At 44.4% G+C, this 23,742-nt stretch overlaps 1 protein-coding gene across 4 annotated transcripts in view; it reads right to left on the bottom strand.

Moving 5' to 3' along the window:
* Positions 1 to 23,742, bottom strand: part of Dpp6 (dipeptidyl peptidase like 6) — a 933,905-nt gene that overhangs the window by 440,796 nt on the left and 469,367 nt on the right. The gene's annotated exons all lie outside the window — the stretch shown is intronic.

Below are 23,742 nucleotides of genomic sequence, written 5' to 3'. Positions count from 1 at the left end.
TTCAATGCAATCCCCATCAAAATTCCAATTCAATTCTTCACAGACTTAGAAAGAGCAATTGGCAGTTTTATTTTTTCTAATTCCCATTTTCACAATGAGCTAGAACAATCTTCAACTGCCTGGGTATATATTACAAAAAAAGAAAAATGATATACTTTACCAATGTTCTCTACAGCAAGCAACATATGTGCCACAGAGATTTACCAACTTCTTTGCCTATTTTTTTTAGCACCCAGTATTTTCAGAGTTGTCAGAGAGAGAAATCAATGCCTTAAACCATCTCAGTACAGCCTGGGAGTTGGGCTTTGAGGCTGTGTGAAGCATTAATCTATAGTACTCGTTGTTCATGATTTCAGTACAGAATTATTGTGGAGCAACTGTCAACATACGGCTGTATTGGCAACACCAGACTCGAGGCTATAAAATGGGGATGTTTGCAAGGAATTGATGGAAAAGGATCCACTCTTTCTTTCACATCGACAGCAGCCTGGAAATCAAACATCATTTTCCAATAACAATCAATTAAACAAAAGTCTGAGAAATGTATGGGATTCCTCATCATCAACTGTGCCATCTCTCTCTAGCCCAAGTGGTATAAGATTAAGTAGCTCTTCCTGACAGGCACTGGGAAATAAGGAAAACAAACATGACTGAAGTGGAATAATTCAAAGAGCCGCCAGGGACTGCAGCTGTCAGGGACTGCAGCTGCTGTGACTCTGGAGGCCAGAGCTCTCATCTGAGAAAGGTCTGGAAGCAAAGGTCCTTCCTACCAGGAGCTTTCCAGTCAGACACTCCTCCTTTAGCCACCCACTGACAGACCTGTGCTTCCCCTGTGCCCAAGACTTAGATGTGTATCTCAATTTCCAGGCAAGAATTTCATCTCTGAATCAGTGCAGGATGCTGGAAGGGCAGCATGCTCAGGAGAAGGCCAACAAAGTTTCAATAACTGTGTTAAGGCAAAGACACTCATGGTAATTGGCTGTGGAAGGCTCTTTTTTTTGTTTTTTGTTTTTTGTTTTTTCATTTGCTTGGGAAAAAAAAAGCACAGAATCCAAAAATACTGCATATTCTCCAACCCAAACTCAGGCATCAATAGCTATATATCTTTACTTCCCAGACTTTGTTGGTCCTACTGCATGTGTCTAAATACTGTGAAGAGCATCCAGTGTCTTCACAGTGGATACAAGTGGAACATGTAGCATACAAAGGCTACTGAAGCTTGCTACCCAATCACTAACCATGGTCCAGCAGGATCACATGAGCACAGCAGTATCTTGGGAAACCTGCATCTGCATAATCTCCAGATGTTTCGGGGGCAAAGTGAACTTTGATTCTATTAGATAAAGACACAATGAAGTTCACACTTCTGGTTGCTTCCTATGCTTTCTTCAGTGAGCCTTGGTCTCAGTCTCTAACATAATACACAGTTTTAAAAACATCTAACTATAATAGGATGCCCCCGTTATCAAGTATAGGTCAACAAATGTGCATTCCAGACTGTGATCTTAAAACCTGGCATTTGCTGAGCACATGAAGAGCTGGGATATGTGGAGAAGCTTCGAGCAGAACATGAACTCTGACAAAATATTCCATTCTTCAGTGGGTAATGACTTCCATACTTGACTATATATAACAGTCTGCACTGCTAATGACCATATGGCACATGTCCTCCCACCACCTTGAGAGATAACAGGCAAAGATCACTGAGACCCAAACACACAGCAGCCTATAGGCTCATCCTTGTAAGTGTCTCTCATAGCTGGATATTCTTGAGTCAGCAGCCACCCTTGCCTGTTCCATCTCCTCTCAAATATTCGTGGAACCCTCTTGGATGAAGTGAGGATTCCCAGGCACAGGAGACCTAAATCTCAGTCATTCATGGAAAATGTGAATTCTTTCTTTGGTGCATACTCCCCTGGTGTAACAGCTCGCTATCCATCTAGTGCAATGTTAGTGAAATCCATTATGAGTTTCAGATACTTTTTATACCTTACAAGCAGATGGGACAAGGTATCTCATATCTCTTTATATAAGGAAAAAAAAAGCCTTATATTGCTCTCCTCAAAGCTCCACAGAGCTCTTATACAATGACTGTCTGCACTGCCCAAAAGTAATGACAGATGGGTGGACATGCAAAAGTGTTCTTGCCTCTGCTTACTCTACCTACAGGCCAGTCCTCCACAGTAGTTACTCACTTTGTGGACTAAGAAACTGTGGCCCCAAGATCTCCCCTGCTCTTTAGGGCCCAGAGGAAGGCGAACCTTCCACCTCTGTATGCCTTGTTTCGCCCCATTTCAGAGCACACTGAGCCTCCTTCCTGCTTTAAGAGTTCATGCTTCCTTGATACCGATCCAAAATTGATAGGATTCCCAGGGCTTCCCTATTTCACACTGAACTGAGCACATCAGCAGAGAGTATTCTCAGACCCACATCCTCAGAGAAGTAATTGCTCCCATTTCTCCCCCATTTTCCATTTAACTGTCCATACTTAAAAAGAAGAAAGCAGGGTGATGGACATCTCATTCACTGGGCAGGAATCCCTCCTAAGCCCTGGGTCTCCAGGAAAGTTCACATCTCCTACTCTATCCTGACATTCTGAGAAAGGAGCTTCACAGCCTTTTGATTCAAGTTCTCTTTATTTGTTTAAATTGTATGTATATACACATTTATACACATGCATGCACATGCATACTCATGATCATCTATGCATATACACACGTGAGTGCACAGATCCACCCATGTATATATGCATTGACACATGTGCGTGCACAGGCATACCGGCATCCATATATGTATTAGGGCTGAGTACTTGGAATTGGGTAACCAATCATGGGGCTCACTCCTGCAGAAGCCTGATCCTTCGTTGCTTAGTATTCATTAACTTCCTGTGGTGTTTTATCTGGGGTCCTGCCTTTTAAGACTCCCCATCCTCATGATCATCTCAGGATGATCATTGTCCTTGTTTAGGTGGCCATGTTGTTGAGATTTCCTGTTGTATATAGAAGACACCGTCTGCCATCAAACATCCTGTTCCTCTGGTTTCCAACCTCCTCACTTATTCTCTCCCATCTCTTCCTATGATGAGCCATTTCCTAGTAATGAAATGGAAAATAAGATAAAATCTTCTCTGCCACGGCCATTTGAAATCTGTTCTGATTCCTACTTATGATTTTTCTGTAGGGTAATGTTTACTCCATGTCTTTGAAGAATGTTGAGAAAATAGCAAAGCTTTTCTTTCCAAAGTGGAATTGGAATTTAGAACTCAGAAAATCCCTTTGGTTTTTGAGGGCCACAGTGCTGTCATGTGGCAGCCTGTGTTCTTCCAGGTTCTCACTACCCCTGTGATATTGGGAAGGAACATGGAGCTGTGTGGACCATGATTCCCTCTTCTTTAGTCATTGGCTGCTGATACGGTTTTGAGACCAATCAGTCTGAGCTCATAGGCCAGGGAAGGCTGCCTCTCTCTGACAGAGGATTCCAGAAGTCAACTCAAGCTGCCCTCCTCCCTTCCGAGTGCTAACGTGCCAGGAATGGCTCTGAGAAATTCCGATTCCCACTAATGTCAAAACAGATACAACAGCCAGGGATAATGAGATTCCTTCAGCAAATTATCAGCAGCTTCCTCCTGGACAGGAAAGCCATGCCAGAGTCACACAATGGAACAACAACAAACTGAGGTCACAGCAGAGAAAGGGTGGCTGTCGGAATTGACAGCAGATTTTCTGAGTTCTAAATTCCAGTTCCACTTTGGAAAGAGAAGCTTTGCTATTTTCTCAATATTCTTCGAAGAAATGGAGTAAACATCACTCCTCAAAAAATTAAATAAATAAATAGAAATCAGAACATATTTCAAATAAGAGTGGCATAGAAGATTTTATCTTATTTTCCATTTCTATCATGTTAGTAATTCTTCTTTGATACAATGGCTAACCATATGATAGCATGTCCTCCAGGGGAGCCTGAGAATAAAGAGGATTGCGGCTAAACCCTCAGTAAGGACAATTGTCAAAACAGAATAATGTCCTATGGAAATTGGGATATGCCTAAGGTTGGGATATATCAGAAGCACTTAAAACTGGCATCTAACAATGAGTGATTTTTTTTCTGTTTTCCTCTGTTACTGTTACCCCACGCATTTACTGTTTTATATTGCTGTTATTGCTTTTGTTAATACAGGGTGTTGTTATGTAGTCCTGGCCAGCCTGAAATTCATTATGGGGACCAGACTGGCCCTGAACATTCAGGAATCAGTCCTCTTATCTCTGGCTCCCGAGGACAGGGATTACAGGTGTGTAGAGTGTGACCAGCTTTAATTACATTTACTTGTAGTTCTCAACTGTGTCTGGAAGCCTAGACAAGGATTCTTTACTCCAGAAGCATACATCTGTGTACAGACACCAGCAACTACCCAAGGAGTTCAGACACCAAGCAAAACATTGGGAGCAACACTTGAGAGTAAAAGCCAGTGCCCCTACCCCAGGGTACTGTGAACTTCTTGCTAATAGGAAGATGAATATACTGATGTTTACTTTTTTTAGATTTATTTATTATATGTAAGTACATTGTAGCTGTCTTCAGACACTCCAGAAGAGGGCATCAGATCTCATTACAGATGGTCATGAACCACCATGTGGTTGCTGGGATTTGAACTCAGAACCTTCGGGAGAACAGTCGGGCTCTTAACCACTGAGCCATCTATCCAGCCCTTTTTTTTTTTTTTAAGATGATATTTACTTTTAACAATGCCTGTCATCCTGGGATACACTGAGCAGTACCTGCAGGTTACAGAGGCTCATCACCCTTTACTCACAGTACCTAATTATTCACAAGCCTTAGGCAAAGGCATGAGTTACTACTACACAACCTACCTCTATAACAAAAAACCATGGTGGAAAAAAAGTATAATTTCTATGCATTAGCCACCTAAATTACATGATGGCTACAGCAGTCAGCTTCAAGTTGCTTCTGCATTTATAGTCTGAAGGAGCAATAGACTTGCATGCCAATGTTATGAGTTGACTGTGTTCCCGGATGTCAAGTGCTGGAGACCTGACCCTCCAGTGCTGTAGAAAGAGGAAAGTCTCTTAAGAGCTGAAATATGCCCTTATCATAGGAGTAGACCGTTTATCTTAGGCGGTCCTGATTTAGGGATGTCTCTGCCCTCATGCCCTCCAACCAAGGGTGGACAGACAAGATGAAGGCCATCTACCTTGGATGTTACCATTTCTAGAAGTACTTGAAAAGCATTTTCTCCTTCAAAAATCCCCCGTTGCCAGGAATTCTGCCGAAGCATCACAGAATAAGCCAAGCCACAATTCATATTCTTTTTTTTTTTCTCTGAGACAGGGTTTCTCTGTGTAGCCCTGGCTGTCCTGGAACTCACTCTGTAGACAAGCCTGGCCTTGAACTCAGAAATCTGCCTGCCTTTGCCTCCCAAGTGCTGGGATTAAAGGCATGCACCACCACCACCACCTGGGCACATTCTTCAACAAACAAAAAACTAAGCAAAATAAACCCAAACCAAGGTTTCACGTAGCCCAGGCTAGCTATGAACTTGCTATGCAGCTGTAGATGGTGACCTTGAACTTCTGATAATCCTGTCCTAATCTCCCCAGGGCTGGGATCAAAGGAACTTGCCACCATGCCTGCCTTTATTCAGTGGTAGACATCTAAAATGATACGATGTGCCTTAGTTAGGATACCTATTGCTGCAATGAAAACACCATGACCAAAAATAAAGCTGGCAAAAAAGGATTTGTTCAGCTTTACATCTCCAGATCATAGTCCATCACTGGGGGAAGTCAGAACAGGAACTCAAGTAGGACTGGAACATGGAAGCAGGAGTTGATGCAAGGCCACCGAAGCATGCTGCTTACTGGCTTTCTTCCTCCAGTTTGCTCAGTTTGCATTCTTATAGAACTCAGAACCACCAGCGGTGGAATGGCACCACTCACCATGGGACCTCCCATCAACTGATCACTAATTAAGAAAATGCCTTACAGCTGCATCTTATGGAGGCATTTTCTCAGCTGAGGCTCCTTCCTCTCTGATGACTGTAGCTTGTATCAAGTTGACACAAAAAACAGCCCGTACACTACACAAGTATTCTATAACCTAAGCTACATTTCCAGCCCTGGAGTTCATATTCTTGATAAACATAAATGCTGTACAAATATGAGCCTTTGGGTATCTGGATGGAGTCTCTCTTGACAGCCAGAGGAAGCAGTCCACTGATGTTGATTGAGTTCTCAAGTCTTTCAGGTATGCACTATTTCATGCCTGCAACTTTGTTATTCAAAAGTATAGATTTGTAACTCTGACCTTTATCCTCTTAAGACAACATAACAGTCTGAAGGATAAAGCTTTGCACTGCAGTTTGTCAGCACCACCTGCTGCATGGGAGGCTGAGGCTGAACAGATATTGAAAGACTCTCTGGTATCACCTATAGATTGTGTCATCACCATAAGGAGAGCCCAAGGCTCGGTGTCACTGGCCTCAGGCACAAGATGTGCACGATTCAGTTTGATCCACTCCCTAAGTCATCTTATTACAGGTCTTTGAAGAGTTAGTTTGATCAATTTTTGCCTGATCTCAAGTGTGGTCTTTTTCCTTGAGGTATGGGAGTGAGGTCGCTCCTGCTCTAGACAAGCTTTGGTAGGGAACGCTCAGCTTCACATAGCCTTTATCTATGAAAAATAACTTGAAATCCATTATTTTCAATAAAAGTGTCAGGCTTAAGGTTCAATTAAAATGATGCATGCTTGTTATTTGGCAGTTGGTAAAGATAAAACGGCCAAGCAGTCAGGTAACAGACTCGATTTATATCTGTTATCAGATGCTGCTAAACAACAGCAAGAGATGCACCTTAGAAGGTGGCCAATGATGTGCGGCCACACATTTGCGTGCTGCTGACGTCATCTTCACCTGTGAACAGGCTCAGAGAAAGTTCTCCCCGGAGACAAAGGCCCGCTAGAGAGCTCTCATCTACACCCTCCGCGCAGCCCTCGGCCTCCGTAGCCTATGCAAGCAAGCCTCTCTTTTCTCTCTTTTTTAACAGACACGTCAGAGTTTTGGCTTTAGGGCAACTGTGTTAATTTAAAGAACTCTACATAAACTCTAACAGGCCTCACTTTAGCACCATCTTTACAAAGCCAATCTGGCCAGGAGGCTGCATCCTTATAGCTTTATCACCAACATACACAGCACTGTGTGCTTAAACCGCTCCACACAGGATTGAAGACAGGCAGGGATGGCAGCGCGTCTACATCTGAATGTTCTCTGGGACTGCATTTATTTTCCTTGAAAAGGGCTAATGAGCCCTTTCGTCTCCACGAGAGTGCTGGTTTCTACCAGCAGCCATATATCTTAAGTGTGTGCATGGTCCCTATCTCCACCCGCATGGCATGCAGCTCATAGGGAACTTCTTGCACACTCTGGACTGGTTGTTACACACAGCTTTTAAAGCCTTGTCATGAAGACCCCTGTTCTATTATGATCCTGTGTGTGTGTGTGTGTTAACACCATAGTTGTGATATTCTCATAAGTACAAACACCCCAAGTAGACCTATCTGGCTAATGAGAGTGTGTTTTAGGTTTCAAACATCTTAAAGACAATGGCTATTATGTTTACTGCCTAGGAATTCCTCTTGAATATGACATTTCTTCTTTCTTTTTTAAAACTCTTTTTACTTTTACTTATTTATTTTGTACATTTGTACATGTGAAAGAGTACACATGCTGTGGATGTGTGTTATAGCTAGGAGATAATTTGCCGAAGTTTTCTTTCCACATGTGGGTTCTGGGAATTGAACTGAGGCCATCATACTTGGTGGCAGAGGCATTTGCACATCAGAACATCTCACTAGTCTGTATGTGTGACACTTGTGAGAGTGGATATCCAGTGACCACTGTGGTCTCCCGAAGCACTTCAGGAATCAGGAGGCTTACTGAAACCCAGTTCTGGCATTTGTGACAAAAATAGTATAAAATTAGTCATCTGTCTCTCTATTTATTTGTTCATTTGTGGCACTGGACCAACAGCCCAGTGTTCAACCATGGGCTACTTTCACAGCCTTCTTGAGATTTTAAATCTTTTATGTGGCTACTAACATTCTGTAAACTGAAGCCTGCAGTTCATGTTGGCCTTGTGTTAACATATATTGATGCACTATGGAGCCTCATATGAATTCTAAGCAGGAGGCGACTCTACTCTAGATGTTAATGTTATGCAGAGAGAGGGAGAGAGAGAGAGAGAGAGAGAGAGAGAGAGAGAGAGAGAGAGAGAGAGAGAGAGAGAGAGAGAAGAGAGAGAGAGGGGGAGAGAAAATCAACTCAGGGCTTTTAACCTTGTCTTTGTAAATAAAGCTGTTATTGGATTCAGAGTAAAACAATTTGAGGAGAGAAGATAATTTCATTTTTAATACCAATAGAGTCTATTTTTTGTGAAGCTTTGGCTTTATAAAATCTGGACTGCTGGGGACGCTCAGGACACAGGGGCTCCATGGGTTCCATGCAGCTGTTCTCAGCATGGCCGAGTTGTCAGCGTCTGCCTGTAGTTTCTGGCCTTGGGCCCACCTGAAAATCAGTGTAAGTCTTCAGACTGACGAAACACAAGTGGAGAGAGAAGGGCAAACACAATGTTCATACTTCACACAGCAGTCACTGCTGTTGCCACACAAGCTATGTGACACTGTTGCTTATCCAACACAGTGTATACACTCACGGGTGTGGCTGGGACAATGATGTCAGGTGGTTAATGCCCTACTGAGCCCTATAAGAAATTTGATGTTTCTAGAATAACAAAGGGCAGATTCTGCTCTGTCCTTGCCTCAGAGGAGGAAGGTGTCCCTCCATGTGCCATCTCTGGCTCTTCCACAGCAGGAACCGTCCTACCATGTCTTCAACTTGCGGGGTCATAATAGCCAAGGGACTTAACATTCCAAGAAATGTTTTTCTGGATAGAAGTTGTCTCCCAATGATCTCAGTGATGTAGCATTTGTCCTTGGCCATAGTGGCTTAGGGAGCACCAGCCCATATGGCAGATAGGGACACATTGACTTGTGGCTTCATAGGTTCATGTCCCAAGATTGATCTCATTATCTTTAAATTGATTAGACTTCTTAATGGGAAAATGAAAGGAAACCACCAACATTCCAGTTCATGCAAGAGGTGAGGAGGAAAAGGCAAAGAGTCAGTCAGCAGTTGTTAGGAGCAAAATGAAACCCCTGCACACGGTCCTGTGGAAGATGACAAATATTTTAGGTACTGTCCTGAAGTGATTAGGCAGGAAAGTAAGGGTTCTCTCAAATAGCGAATGGTCTGCGAAAATTCTGGAAATTTTTAAATCTGTTCATCTAAATTCTCTGTAATGTCCCTAAAGTGCAAGATATTGAACCAACCCAAACACCGCTACAGAGTTAAAAGGCATGTTTCTTTCACAAAACGAAGCTCTGGGTGAAAACCACACATAGAGGTTTTGTTGTTCCCTTCCCTGATCCTTATTTGTTCAGATCATTTCCAGCAACCTACTCTATGAAGTTTACAAATATGCAATTACCATTCCTCATTTGAAGTATTATTTATCTGTTCAAGCAAGGACAAACAATCATATAATCCAGAGATTTTTCTGTAGAGATAATTACTAAATAAAACAAAACTAACTAACTAAATAACTAACTAACTAACTAAATAAATAAAGTTCTGGGACTACAGAGATGGCTTACTTGGGAAAGTGTTTGTCTTGTAAGCACAAAGACATGAGTTTGAGCCCAAGAATTAATATAAAAAGAATCATCAGGCATGTAACTCATGCTTAGAATTCTAGGGCTAGGGAAGTTGAGACAAGAGGGTCCTGAGGCTCACTAGCCAGTCAGTCTCGGCTTCTTGGGGAGCTTCAAGTCAGTAAGAGATTCCGCCTTTAAGGGGGTGGGAGCTGTGATTCCTAAGGAGTAATGTCTGCAATGCCCTCCAGCCTCCACCTGCATGTGTACCCATACCCACGTGAATGCACATGCTCACTTACACACACACACACACACACACACACACACACACAAAGATACACAGGCACACATTCAAGCACACACACACACAGACACACACAGGAACACACATAGAAAGATACACAGGCACACACTCAAGCACATACACAGACAGACACAGGAACACACACAGAGACACAGAGACAGACAGACACACACACGCAAATGATAAATTGACTAAAAATGTATTAGACTTAGATCTACTCACTGTAATATCTCCAATTCTTCAGAATTTAAATCAAGCAATCCAAACCCTAGCCCCACAGTAAGACTTTCCTGAGCACACAATATTGAGTTGTCATTGTCTCATTGTATCAGTTGTCTTGTTCTCACTGGAGCAGGACTACAGCAGCACCACCCAGACCTAAGCAGGGCGAGTTTCAACAGCCTCTCCTGCTCTGATCCTCAGCACACCACAGCTAAGCTGCCAGTACCTAAGCACAGACCTCCAGCTACACTTGTGACAATCAAAGGCTGCAGACTGACTATTCTACCTCCTTATTGGTTCAGCTCTGTGGCCCAGCACTGCAAGGAAAGCCAGCTCTTGTAGTCAGAGCAGAATTCATTCTACATTGGTGACCTTTCACTCCCAACCAGCTTCCTCCTCCAGAGGTTACAGTGTGGCTTAGCCCAGTCCCATCTCCCCTTCTCATTTCACAGCACAGTGGCTACCAGGCGCCACACAGCTGGAGTTGAAACCAGACTCCATTAGCACTAACTCCTTCATTTATTTGCATTCTTTTCCTGCTGGAATCTGTCAATCTTAATCTGAAACCCCTTTTGAACCCACTTCCCCTCATTAAAAAGTTCAGCAAGGGATGGGCTTTAGAGACTTGAGTCAGAGGGTTATAGTACTTGTTACTCTTGCAGAAGACCCAAGTTCTATTTCCAGCACTGACTGTGGCACACACCTGCCTGTGATTCAATGCCCTCTTCTGATCTCTGTGAGCACCAGGGATGCAGGTAGCTTCATACACACACACACACACACACACACACACACACACACACACACACACACACACTTGTGTGTATGTAAAACATTCGGACATATAAAGTTAAATGAATGCATCTTAAACAGTAGAAAAAAAAAGTTCAACAATGGTGGGTGAGATGGCTCAGTGAATAAATGTGTCTGCCACCAAGGCTGACGGTTTGAATTCTACTCCCAGGTATACATAGAAGAAGGAAAACACAAACTCCCACAAATTGTCCTTCGACATCCACATATGCATTACGGCATGTGCAGACTACCCATACACAAATGTCCCTGAATTCTTCAGTACCTGACCCATGATCTATGTTCTTTCTTGTCCGTTGGTACTTCTTATCCATAAGAATTAGAAAAATCAAACCTAAAATGCATATCTGATTTTTTTCTGAATAAATGGAGTGTCCTCATGGGTCCTGCCTGCCTAGGAAATCACTTCCTTTGTTCCATGGAGAAGACTTGGAATGTGGACTTTAGACTGTCAACAGAGGTCTTTGGTGATTAGTCATTGCTCAGCTCTTTTTAGCTTCAGCCCAATTTTTGTTGATTCACAGTTGTTGAATGAGAGGCACTGGCTCCCTTGTGGACAGGAGTCACAGCAAAACAGAATGATGCCTGGATGGTATCCCAAGTGAGATACTTCTCAAATAGAGGAAGGTTTGTGTACAATAGGGCATAACTATGCAACAGGAAGGGCAGCCCAGATGTGCCCAGCATGGGAGAAACCACCCTGGAGGAGGTGGCCATCTGGGGAGGAGTCAGGCTTCCTCTAAGCTCTCAATGTTGATTGATTCATGCTTTATTGACTGAGAACATGAAAAAACCTGGGCTTTTTACTGGTGGGTCATTCACTAGAAAGCATAGCGAGAAATGTGTCTCACATTCAACAGACTCACTCACACACAGGTCAGCCAGGCAGACTTTAGGATCTGGGCTTGGGATGGAGATTCCATAAGTCACATGAGAGTTCTGGGTCCTTCAGAGGCTCATAGTTGCGTGCCAGAGAAAGGTCAGAGGCACTATGGTGAAATCTTGGAATCTTTAGTGCATCCAGCCCCAAGTCAAACCTTCTTTGCTGGGGGAGGACACAGATGAGCACCCCAGCTCATGTCAGGGGAGGACACAGATGAGCACCCCAGCTCATGTCAGGGGAGGAGGACACAGATGAGCACCCCAGCTCATGTCAGGGGAGGACACAGATGAGCACCCCAGCTCATGTCAGGGGAGGACACAGATGAGCACCCCAAGCTCAAGTCAGGGGAGGACACAGATGAGTACCCCAGGCTCAAGTCAGGGGAGGACACAGATGAGCACCCCAGCTCATGTCAGGGGAGGACACAGATGAGTACCGTCGGCTCATTCAGTGTTTCTTCTGGAACAATCTAGGCTATCATGTCAGTCCTTCCAACCAGAGCAGTCAGCGCTGTCTCCTAGGCAAGGCTGGGGCTAGGGACATAAATCCACAGAGCCCTAGTTTTGCCTTTTAGACAATGGAACCTATAAATAAAGCCTCTATCTTCTCCTGATGAGGTTTCACTCACCCCTCAAATAGGAATTCTATTTCTATGACTCTCAAATAGGATTTCTACAGGACTCTGTTTAGTTTCTTTTAGCTGTCCATTCCTGACTGTGTATCATCCAATATGGCATTACATCTATTATCCTATATATTTTCTCCTGATCACTCTTCTAGAGCACATTGCTGCCCTTTCTATGTGTTGTGCTACCACTGGACCTAGCACAGCTCCCAGAGGTGATGGCTGCTTAGTTCCTATCTGTGCACACTGTAGTCAATGGACCTACCATAGCACTCAAAAATAAAGGCTGCTTGTGACTATCTGTGCACCCTGTGGTCACTGGACTTAGCACAGCACCCAGAGGTGATGTCTGTTTACAGTGTGGTCTTTGATGTGTTTCTTCTGATGAACCTTAAGGTTATGCTCTCATGGTGCTAGACAACAAACAGGAAGTCATCAGATGTGTGTGACCTACAGTCTCTGTGTAGAAAGAAAAGAGTGGCAACATTCTGATTATATCCATGTTAGGCTGGTGGCTCTTATCAGAACCTCAAAAGAAACCTGCAGTCCAGTCATTCATGACCCACATAGGTATGGTTCAGTTTAAACTTGGAAACAGATGAAGCATCCAGGCCTCTTAGTCCTTGCATCCCTGCTGATCTACAGGTGGTAACCTGGAACCATCCCCACCCCCACATCTCTATCCTCCCACGTTTGTGATATACTACTATTCATGAAGTTGTTCTCAAGTAAAATGAAACAGAAAATTACCAGCTGCACATTCTCAAAGCATGCATGATCTATTAATGCCTGGTTACTTTTAAAGGCTGGGAGAAACTCCATCATTCTATCTCCCTGTCTTCTTTGTTTCAAAAGCATCTCATTATATAATTACCTGACTATGAAAAGCTGCTACAAACCCCAATTGTCCATAGGACTAAGGGAAATAAGAAAAAATCTTGTGTTTTCCCAGGAGATAAGGACACCAAGAGCCCCAGCAGTGTGCCCCAGCTACCCAGGGGTATGAACACATACCTTCTTCAGTTCATACCATATAGCTGCTTTACTTGTGCCTGTTGGCAGGGATGAGCCCCAGTGCCTCACACAGGCTAAGAAGGTACTCTTCCACAAGCTACATGCCTGACAACAACAGGGGTTTCCTCATTCACCCATATCTCTGGATGTCTTTGTTTTGCAGTTTCCAGGTAACATCAATTTTTATGTTAATTATTGGCCATATTATTTTTTACTACTTCTCACTAAGAACTATTTGACTTAAAACAGAATTAAATGTGGGTGTGTTCTGAATCTGCAGTTCACCAACTACATGATGCTTTCAACCGTTCTGAGCTTCACCTGCTCCTGTCTACACTGTGGAGTTAGGTCCACGCTCCACCTGCTCTGAACTCTGCGAAGGCATCCTGCAGGCTCCAGGGAAGGCCTGTCCCATCCTGTGCCAGTCATGGCTGGTTTCCCTTGGGGAAAGGGTTCTGCTATTAAATCTAAAGTCCAAATGTCACTGTGCCTGAGAATGATTCAAAATCAAATAGTCCACAATTTTATAGAACAATCCATCTTAAAATGGGCACAAGCTCCTGTCAGATGCTGGGAATGAGGAGATTCATACCATGGCTGTATCAGTATGCATAGTAAGTTATCATTAGGTCAGTAGATCAGCGGACAAATTAAGTGCTCATTAAATAAGTAGACTTGAAGCATGCCTGGCCAACTCTGAGCTAAATATGTGCCTTTTCCCACCACACAATGTGCTAAGAATGACCATTTCCTGAATGTGGAATCAGACTGGATTCACCTAGTTCCCTCAGAACTAGGTGGGAGAGCTGAGAGCAGCAGTCAGGGTGTCTAGCCCACAGCATGCTGTTCTGCCAGCTCCCATCAACAAGGGTTGCTAGCACTGCAAAGCCAACACTTCCTCCCCAACCCCTGGTCAAAAGGAGCTGAAATGATGACAGAAGGAAGGGCTTCTGAGATACTTTGTGATTTTTATCTTTTATCTTTTTTTATTTTTTGAGATAGGGTACAGGGTTTCTCTGTGTAGCCCTGGCTGTCCTGGAACTCACTCTGTAGACCAGGCTGGCCTCAAACTCAGAAATCTGCTGCCTCTGCCTCCCAAGTGCTGGGATTAAAGATGTGTGTTACCACTGTCTGGCCACTTTGTGATTTTTAATGGTAAAACTCTCTCTGTCTCATTCTTTCATCATACACTTAAGCCTCAGAGCTAGAGAGTGCAAGGTGATTTTGTTTGTCAAAACCAGACCCAGAAATTCCATCATGAGTTTTGCTAAGCTTCTCTCTTGGGGTATTTAAAGGCATATGCGCGCGCGCACACACACACACACACACACACACACACACACACATATCATAATGTCTGTTAAGATACCTTGCTCCCTCTAGGTAAACTGGCATTTGGTTCTTAAATCACAGCTCCATTTAGCTCCGTGAAAATCAAAAACTTGGACAGGCACAGTGGCTTGGGAATCTGAGGCAGAAGGATTGATATAAATTCAAGACAGCCCAAGATACACAGTGAGACCATCACTAAAGATCAGGAAAAAAAGAAAAGGTAAAGCTAGAAACATCTAGTTCCTGTGTCCACTTTTGACCCCTGGAGACACAGCCAGGTGAGATAGTCATGTGCTTACACCTTCTCAGTCCTTCTCAGTCCTTCTCAGGCCTGGCTTCCCCACTCAGGAGAAACCCAGATTCCTGCTCTCTCAGGTGGGACCGTCTGATCCATATAGACTCTTTTCTCCTCTGCTTCTAGAATCATATCTATCTGCCTTCTGACATGCCATGTGCCTGATGACAACCCTTACCCCCAGACCACCACTGCTGTGCTTCTCCGTGCTCATACCCTGGGCATGTCAGGTGGGAATGCTGCCCTCCTGGCCTGGAGTCTTTCCCACTCAGCTCTTCATTCTCTGCCCTTGGCTCCTCTCTGCCTGGGGTACCTACTTATCCAAATATAACTCTGCCTCTTATCCAACATCTGCCTAACAAGTAGAGCTCTGGGCAGGCTATTGACATCCTGTGCAGGGACTAGGCTAGGGACTCACTCTGTGTGCTTTCTGAGACATCACAGGACAAAGACAGTGATAGCCTCAGAGAGCCTATGAAGGAGAAATGGAACCTCTTCTGAATAAGCAAAAGGAATTTTCTTTATAACTTTAAGACCACAATTTAAAGCCTGAGTAGTTTAGATTTCTAAAAGGCAATAAAAGTGTTGGGGGTGGGGCTTAAAACAGGTTGGGTGGTTCCACCAAGCCCTTTGGAGAACAGGTCACCAAGGCAATAGGCAACGATCCCAGATCACTTGAACTTTTGGATTGGTGTTTGAGAATAGCTCTGCCTACCTGTGGTTTTCATTCTTTAATCACTAGTAGATTTATACCTACATTTTGTTTCCCATCTCTGCACACACAGGCACACACCCATAGAATGTTCCAGAAGCCCCTGTTCTAGAGGAAACAGCCCAGCCCTTTGGTATGGTGCTCAGCCTCGTGAGGCCTCAGGTGGAGGATGACAGCTATGGTGCTCAGCCTCGTGAGACCTCAGGTGGAGGATGACAGCTCTGCTTAAGTTCTGGCAGAGGAAGTTCAGTTTCCTTAAACATTGATCAGAGACTAAGAAGGGAATAAGAGATAAGTTGTCATTGGGAATTAGCAGATGGTACTGCATGGGTGAAGTGCTTGGTACTGCCACTGGTGGACTTCAGAGTGGGCCTCATGGCATTCCTGCTGCTGTATCTGCCAAGAGGTTCTCTTGGGGAGAACAGGGTGACTGGCTTGCAGCTCAGTTCCCACAACAGCTCCGGAGGCTCTTGCTTGCACCAGAGAGGCTGGCTCCACAGGCTTCCCAGCCATGGGGTCTGAAGCATGCACAGCCTGCCTATGCCTTACAGAGCTAAGGTTCTCTTTACTGAGACCTAGTCATACTTTTCCACTAAAGATCTTGACCAAATACTTTACTTTTTAATTCCAGTTGCTAATTTTCTTCCTAAAATCGGGACCCTTAGCTATTCTATTGTTTTGTACCTGATGTTACCATTAAAAGTCTCTCAGAGGAATACATTGCACTACCTTATGCATTTTTAAAAACTCTTCTGTTTTTCTTTCTATTTTGTATTTTCAACAGCAGACTGGGGGAAAGGGCACACACAGTAGCTAGCACAAGTCATGTCTGAGCAAATGACATTCTAGCTACAGCGGAGACATAGTAGTGGTGGAAACTGGAGTACAGAAGGAAGGGTGAGAGCCAGCTTTCTGCACCTGGCCCCCTTTCTCCTGCCTGTTGAGGCGTCTCAGCAAACTTCTCCCTCCTCATCCATGAGGTAGGGAGATAGGGGCTTTTCTGTCTCCTGGCTCTGATCTGGAAGTGTCACACTCACTTCCCTAAGGATGGCATCACACTTCCTGTGTGCAGAAATGGAAGAGTCCTCATGACAGGAAGTCAGCACATTTGAGTGCTCCCACATGCCACTTGGGCTTTCTGAAGAACTCTGAAAAGCCCTCGTTGACTCTCAGGGTCCCCAGGTTCTCTATATATCATTTGCTGGTCTTAGCTAAGTTATTACTCAAACAACAATGATGGAATGCTGGGTGGTTTTGATTTTGCAGAATACCAGTATAATATAGTAAACTGTACTTACTACACCAGAGCATTTCCCAGTAAGTATGTAGATTTTTGTCAACTTGATGAGCTCTGGAATCACCTAGGAGATACATTCCTGGGAAATGGATAATCTTGAATAGGTCATTGAGGTGGGAAGACCTACCTACTGTGGCTGGTGCCATTCTGTGGCCAGAGATCCTGAGCTGTATAAAAAGGAGAGAGTGGGCTGACTATAGCATTCATCTCTCTCTTCTTGATTGTGGGTACAACTGTTGCCTTGATTCCCCACCATGACGGACTGGATCCCAGAACTCTGACCCAGAATAAACTCTGTCTTCCTCAAGTTTTGTCAGACTATTTTAATCACAATGACATGAAAAACTAGATAGCGTATTTTCATTGTTTGAACTCAGTCTAGAACAGCAGTACCTCTGAAGACGAAGGTCTCCTGCCACCCTCCTACTATTTGGGCTTTCACTTAGTATATCAGGTGACCCTTCCGAGTGGACTTGTTTGACACACTATATGATATGGACCTAGAATATTTAGAACTATCTCAAACCTAGTTCATGTGGGACTGTGAAAGGCAGCCTGTTTTCTGGCTGAGCTAGGTTTAAACCCTGGAGACCCAGCAAGTGTTCCAGCAAGGAACAGAAGATGTTTCCTACGCCCCCAGACACCAGGCTCCAGACATGAGGCCTCAGCTCCATAATTCTGTGGCCATCAGTCACGTAGGGAAATGTTCCAAGTCCCTGGTATTTTGCCCTACAGTTACCTAGCAAAAGCCAGGTATGTCCTCCCCACAGTTATTTGGTAACAGCCTGGTAAGCCTGGCCCACTATAAAAGGAGCTGCTTGCCCCCTCCTCCCTCTCTTATTCTCTTACTTTTGCCTCTCTCTTTGCCCTCTTGCTTCCCTTCTTTCTGCATTCCCTTCCTCTCTCTCTCCACATAGCCATGGCCGGCCTCTACTTCTCTATTCTCTCCCTCTCTCTGTTTTTCTCTGCCTCTACTACCCTAACCTCAGGCCCACCCTGAGAAAGTGTGGTAAGGTTTCACTCATCACAACTCTCTGCCATGACAATAAATGCTTTGAAACCATGGACTGCCTCTTCTCATTGGGATCTGCTATGCTGGAGCAATGGAACAGGTCTTCTTCTAAACAGTCGTGCATCTAATCTCATGCAGGAGGCCTCTCTGTGTTCATAGCCAAGGTCTCCACCAAGCCAAGCAACCTGGCCTGGCCCCCGAGCAAGCCAAAGACTCTACCCCTACCACCTTGGAAATCAGCTGGAGCACTTTCCTCTCACCTTTTATCCTTTCTGTGGCATCTAGCAGTGTTTGCACAAGAGTTTGAGAACATGTTTTCCTTGGCCTCTTTCCAGGCCCAGCGACCCCAGAGCTGGCTCTTCCACAGCACCCAGCATCATCTGTAGTGCTCAGTCCGAGCCCGACACTGGCAGCTCAACGGGGGGCCTCAGACTGCACCTCCCCACCTCCAGAGTGGGGTCCTGCAGCTTCCCACAGCCCAACACCTGCCCATCGGTGGCATGGGATGCACGCAAACTTTCCATCTCTGCCTCCATGAGTGGCCCTAGCCCTGTGGTGGGCCAGATGTGGACCACCATTTTTACCCACAAGCTCACTGGACTGTGAGCCAGTTGCCTGCTTTGTCACCATGTACTGATGGAATATAATATCTTCCTGTGAGGATAGCACATGGTAGCCAGTCTCCTTCCTCCTCACAGCACACCTAGGCTTCCCAGTGTCCTTTTCAGCAGAGCTCCAGTACTGTGTTCTCTAAGGTAACTCTATCCGGTGACAGCCATGCTCTCCCAGGAAAACCTCACAGATCTAGCCCCTCACTTGGCAGCTTCCAGGCTCCACAGGGGTCAGTCAGCTCTTCCCAGTGTCTTATCCACAGAGCCATAGTTGGCTTGGTGCTACTCAGGGTGGAATTTATTTTCTGTGACTGTACTCATGAAAGTCATTGACACCAAAGGCACTTTTTGGATTCTGAATGCCTCCCTCTCCTATTGTGACCCTGCAGTATGTCAGACTGTCCCTTCTTAATACCATATATTGTTTTTCCTGGTTTTCTTCAATCATTCTTTGTACTTTAAAACCATATGAAATGCAGACATCTCAAACTGCCTTTCCCTGCAACATGATTACACAAAAGCTGAACTCTTACCATGGTCAGACCCAGATTCTCTTACCAGATTCTCTTGGTAACCTAAGAAGTAATAAGGTTTGTTCCAAGCATACCCGGCAGGAAGGTCATGCACACATCCTACAGGTGATCACTAAACTTATTTATAGCCTAAGCCCCATGCCTTTTAACAGTTGTTGCTGCCATTGTGCTAGCTCTAGGATTCTACCATGAAATTCAAGACATTCCTTTGTTGAGGCAAATGAGTTAGCTCACCAGTCAATGCTAGGTTCTGAGGCCCACATGTTAGTAGATTAATGGACACTCCAGGGCTTTCTGGGACCAATAGTGATCACAACACAGAAGCAACAGGAAGTAATGGTCATATGCTATGACCATTAACAACAGACCTCGGTCACTTCCATGAGACTCAGCATAAAGCCCTCCATCAAAGCTGGCAACAGCATAACCACTCCACAGAGGAGGTTTTGGGACAGTCTCTTCATAGAACACATAATTCACACACTGAGAGATTCCTGTCACCAGAAGGAGATAGGATATGAAACCCTGAGATCTTCACAGCTATGATTTTGTTACACATGAGGATTACATGTTCATGTGCATGTATATTGAGCATGTCTGTTTATGACTATGTGTCTGTATATATACATACATCCATATATCATCCACATTACTAAAATATTATCCCTGCTCAATAGTTGCACAAATGTTTTATGGCTCATTGGAAAATTCCAGAATGAATCCTTCTGTCTTCTCTTATTGAATAGCATTACTGATTACTGCTTTCCAATTTTAAATCATTTGAAATGGGGATAGCATATGTTAAAATAAATCTGTTCCTTTAAAAATTTAAGTGGAAATATCATATTAATTTGGTTCTCTGAGGCAGGATTTAGCCTTTCCTCAAGAACTCACTACATTTGAATCCAAGTACCCTCACCCTTTCTGTCTCCCCCTTTTGGCCTCTGTGTGGGAAGAATGAGAGGAAGCCAAGGTGAATTCAGGTGTCATCAACCATCTCATTCCCATCTGAGTGGCCTCCAAGGTACTTGAGTAAATCACCCCACTCATATTAACAAACAGGCTATTTTCAAACATCCCTGGGTAGATTCTGCTGTGTTTAAAGACAGACTTAAGGCTGGGAGGAAGGCCTGGGAGGTGAAGCACTTGCCATACAAACCTGATGACCTGAATTTGGATTCTATACTCATGTTAAAGCCAAATGCAGTCATGCAAGCACCTGTGATTCGAGAACACCCTGCAAGGAGGAGAGGGGGCAGTGGATGCCTGGAAGCTCATAGTCATCTCTCCTAGCAAATATATCCGTCGTCAGTGAACAAGAGACCCTGATCTCAAACAAGATGGTCCTCTGACTTCTACATATACGACAACATGTGCATACCCCTTCACAGATACCATGTGTATACCACCCCCCACAGACCATGGATGTATACCCCCAGAACACATGCCACAGCATGTATATTACACTCCCCAAAAGTCAGACAGACACAGATGCACACATGTGCATGTGCACGTGTGCACACACCCTCCCCACACACATACACGTCTCCAAGGAGAAAGAGCAACTGTGTTCTGAAAGTCCCTTCTCTCTTTTCATTCCAGCTCATCCTCAGTATATCCTTTAAAAACGAAAGCTCCAAACAACTCATTAGGCATATTCATCTATTTCACAGTGGCTTTTTAGAAAACTTGGAGAACCATGCTAACACTTAGGAAAGGATGGAAAACAATTGATTTTATACATTTCCCCATATTTAAATTAATTAGTGCCAATTCTCAGCATAGAGAAGTTATTTCTTCCCTCCTCTATCCACATTACTGGTTCCCAAATTTCAGGGCAGGTGGGAGAGGGAACCCACTCTTGGCTTACTGAGAAGAAACAGGTTCTCCATTGTGGCGGCCAGATGTTAGTCTTTAGATGTTAGGTTGTGAGGCAACCAGTCCTCAGATTCTGATGACTCCAAGAAATCCAGGAGTTTGTAAGCACAGCCAAATAAGCCTCAGAGAAACCAACAGCTAAGGCACAGCCAGGGCACATTCACTCTCAGGACAACTGAAGCAGATTTCTCCCACACCTCCCATGGTTCTCTGTGAGCTTGTTCCACCAGCCAGAAGAAACAGAAAATGAGCAGCCGAGGCCTGCAGTGTTCACCAGGAACTGTTTCGACTTGTTGTTGTTTTGTTTTGGGGGGAAGTTTTGAGAAAGTATTTCACTTTGTAGCCCAGGCAAATGTTGAATTGTGGAAACACCCCTGTCTCAGTTCCCTAAACGCTGTGACCACAGGTGTGAGCCACAATACTCTGCTACAGGGAACTTAAAGAAAATTGCATATAATGAAGAATTTCATTTACCTTTCTGTGACTGTGTGTGTGTGTGTCTGTATATGTGCATGTTGGGCCAGTTAAGATTATTGTCAACACACTTTAAAAGCGCATGTATAAGTGTGTTGCATATGAGCATGTGTGTGAATCCATCCCTAATTTTTAAATGTGAGACTTTGGTGTCCATCAGTTTTGCCTTTCTGTCATCACTCCTAGACCACTCTATAGACTTGATGGGCTCAGCTTTGGGACATTCTTAGAGTCACTAATCGGCCTCTAGGAAATGAAAGAAAGGACCTACCAATTGCAACTCAAGGAAAAGTGGCCTCCAGAGTGAAGGGTGTCCTTGTACCCCAGCTGACACCAATATCCGCAGTCACCTGATTCAAGAGTGGGGGGGCTAAAGGTCTAAAAACCACACCAAGAGATTGCGTACCATGCATAACACACACCCTATCCAACTACTGACATTCCTGTGCATGCTAAGATCTGGTAAAATTAGAGAAAATCACACAGACTCAAGGAAAGTTCTTTTGCATAAGTAGGCTGCACCCTTCGCACCTGATCCCTGCATAGAACTGGGAATGGCAGAAAACATTCTCAGACTTATGACCTCTGCCCAGAAAAGCCTGACAAATGTTGATGCCATACATGGCATGAGAAGACAGCATAATGAGAGGAGACTGGGTTATGAGATGCCAATCTGAGGTAGAAATACATTTTTATAGAGCAGACATTGCATAGGATCTTTATGAAGAGGACAGTTTGCTTTGCCTGCTTAGCTGACTGGTGGACACCAACGTCTCACATTTAAAAATTAGGGATGGATTCACACACATGCTCATATGCAACACACTTATACATGCACTTTTAAGGTGTGTTGACAATAATCTTAACTTGTCCAACACACATGCACACACACACACACACACACACACACACACACACAGCGGTTGGTAAATGAAATAAATGAACATTAACCTTTGCCAAATGCTCATACTGAATAAGACTTTAGATTTCTAGTTTTGCACTCCCCAAGGGTAACAAACATGTATGTGAGATTTCTACATGATTAGATAAGATGATCTCCTTAGAAAGCAAACAAACAAAGAACGTAGAAAGTCTCCCTAAGTTTGAGGGATATGACCCTCAAAGAGATCTCAATAAACAGATGCAAAGTTGTCTCCAAATAGTTTATGACAGTGTCCCCAAAGTCTAGAAGGCCTTCCTTTCTTTGCCTTAATGCTGGCAAAAGTGACCTAAGGACAACCTAGACCCCAAAGGGAAACCGCATGCACCGTGAATTAACTGAGCCAGCACCAGCTGCTGTGCCAACCCGGTAGAGCCTCCCAGGGTCTGTTTCAGAGACCTCCTGAGTCCAAGGGAGCACCAAGGACAGACAACCTTCAGACCCTCCAGTAAGAGCTACAATATCCATCATACTCAGGCATCCATTCCCCAAGCCTGCCGGAGGGAAGTCTCTTGGGGCAGGGACAGCTCCTCTTCCTGTAGGACTGACTCCAAGCTGGTCTAAGTGTCCTCATTGCCCTGTGAGATCTGCCACTCTCAGCCAGGCTCACCTGTCTCCTGGCACATCCTCAATATTCTGGGCACTGTGCTCTCTTTGCCCTCAGGAACACAGCCTGTTCCTGCCTCCATAGACACCATGGAGAAGAGGGCAGAGAAAGTAGGCACTGGAAGGAAGATCCTTTACTGGGTGTGCTTGCTTCTGACCTATCTTAGAGCCACAGCAAAGAAGTCCCTTTGCAGGGTCTCAATCAGCCTGATCTATGTGCATGCTTGCGATGTCCTTTCTCCCCAATTACTAAGTAGTTTGGAATATTCACAACTAATGCGGGTTAAATAAGGCAGCTCCAAAAAGACAGGCCTTTGTCCAGAGCTGCTTGGGCAAGTCCACCTTCCATCTCAGTTATTGATAAAGCCGGGGTAGCCTTTAAAATAGAGGGGGTGGGGCAGGGTGGCCTAACCCAACACACCAGCCAGGGGGTTAGAGCGACAGACACTGAATAGACTCTCTCTCTCT

This window comes from Mastomys coucha, unplaced genomic scaffold, assembly GCF_008632895.1.
Source record: "Mastomys coucha isolate ucsf_1 unplaced genomic scaffold, UCSF_Mcou_1 pScaffold19, whole genome shotgun sequence".
Lineage (NCBI taxonomy): Eukaryota > Metazoa > Chordata > Mammalia > Rodentia > Muridae > Mastomys > Mastomys coucha.
The sequence above is the reverse complement of the archived record's forward strand: the minus strand, read 5'-3'. Positions and strand labels throughout refer to the sequence as shown.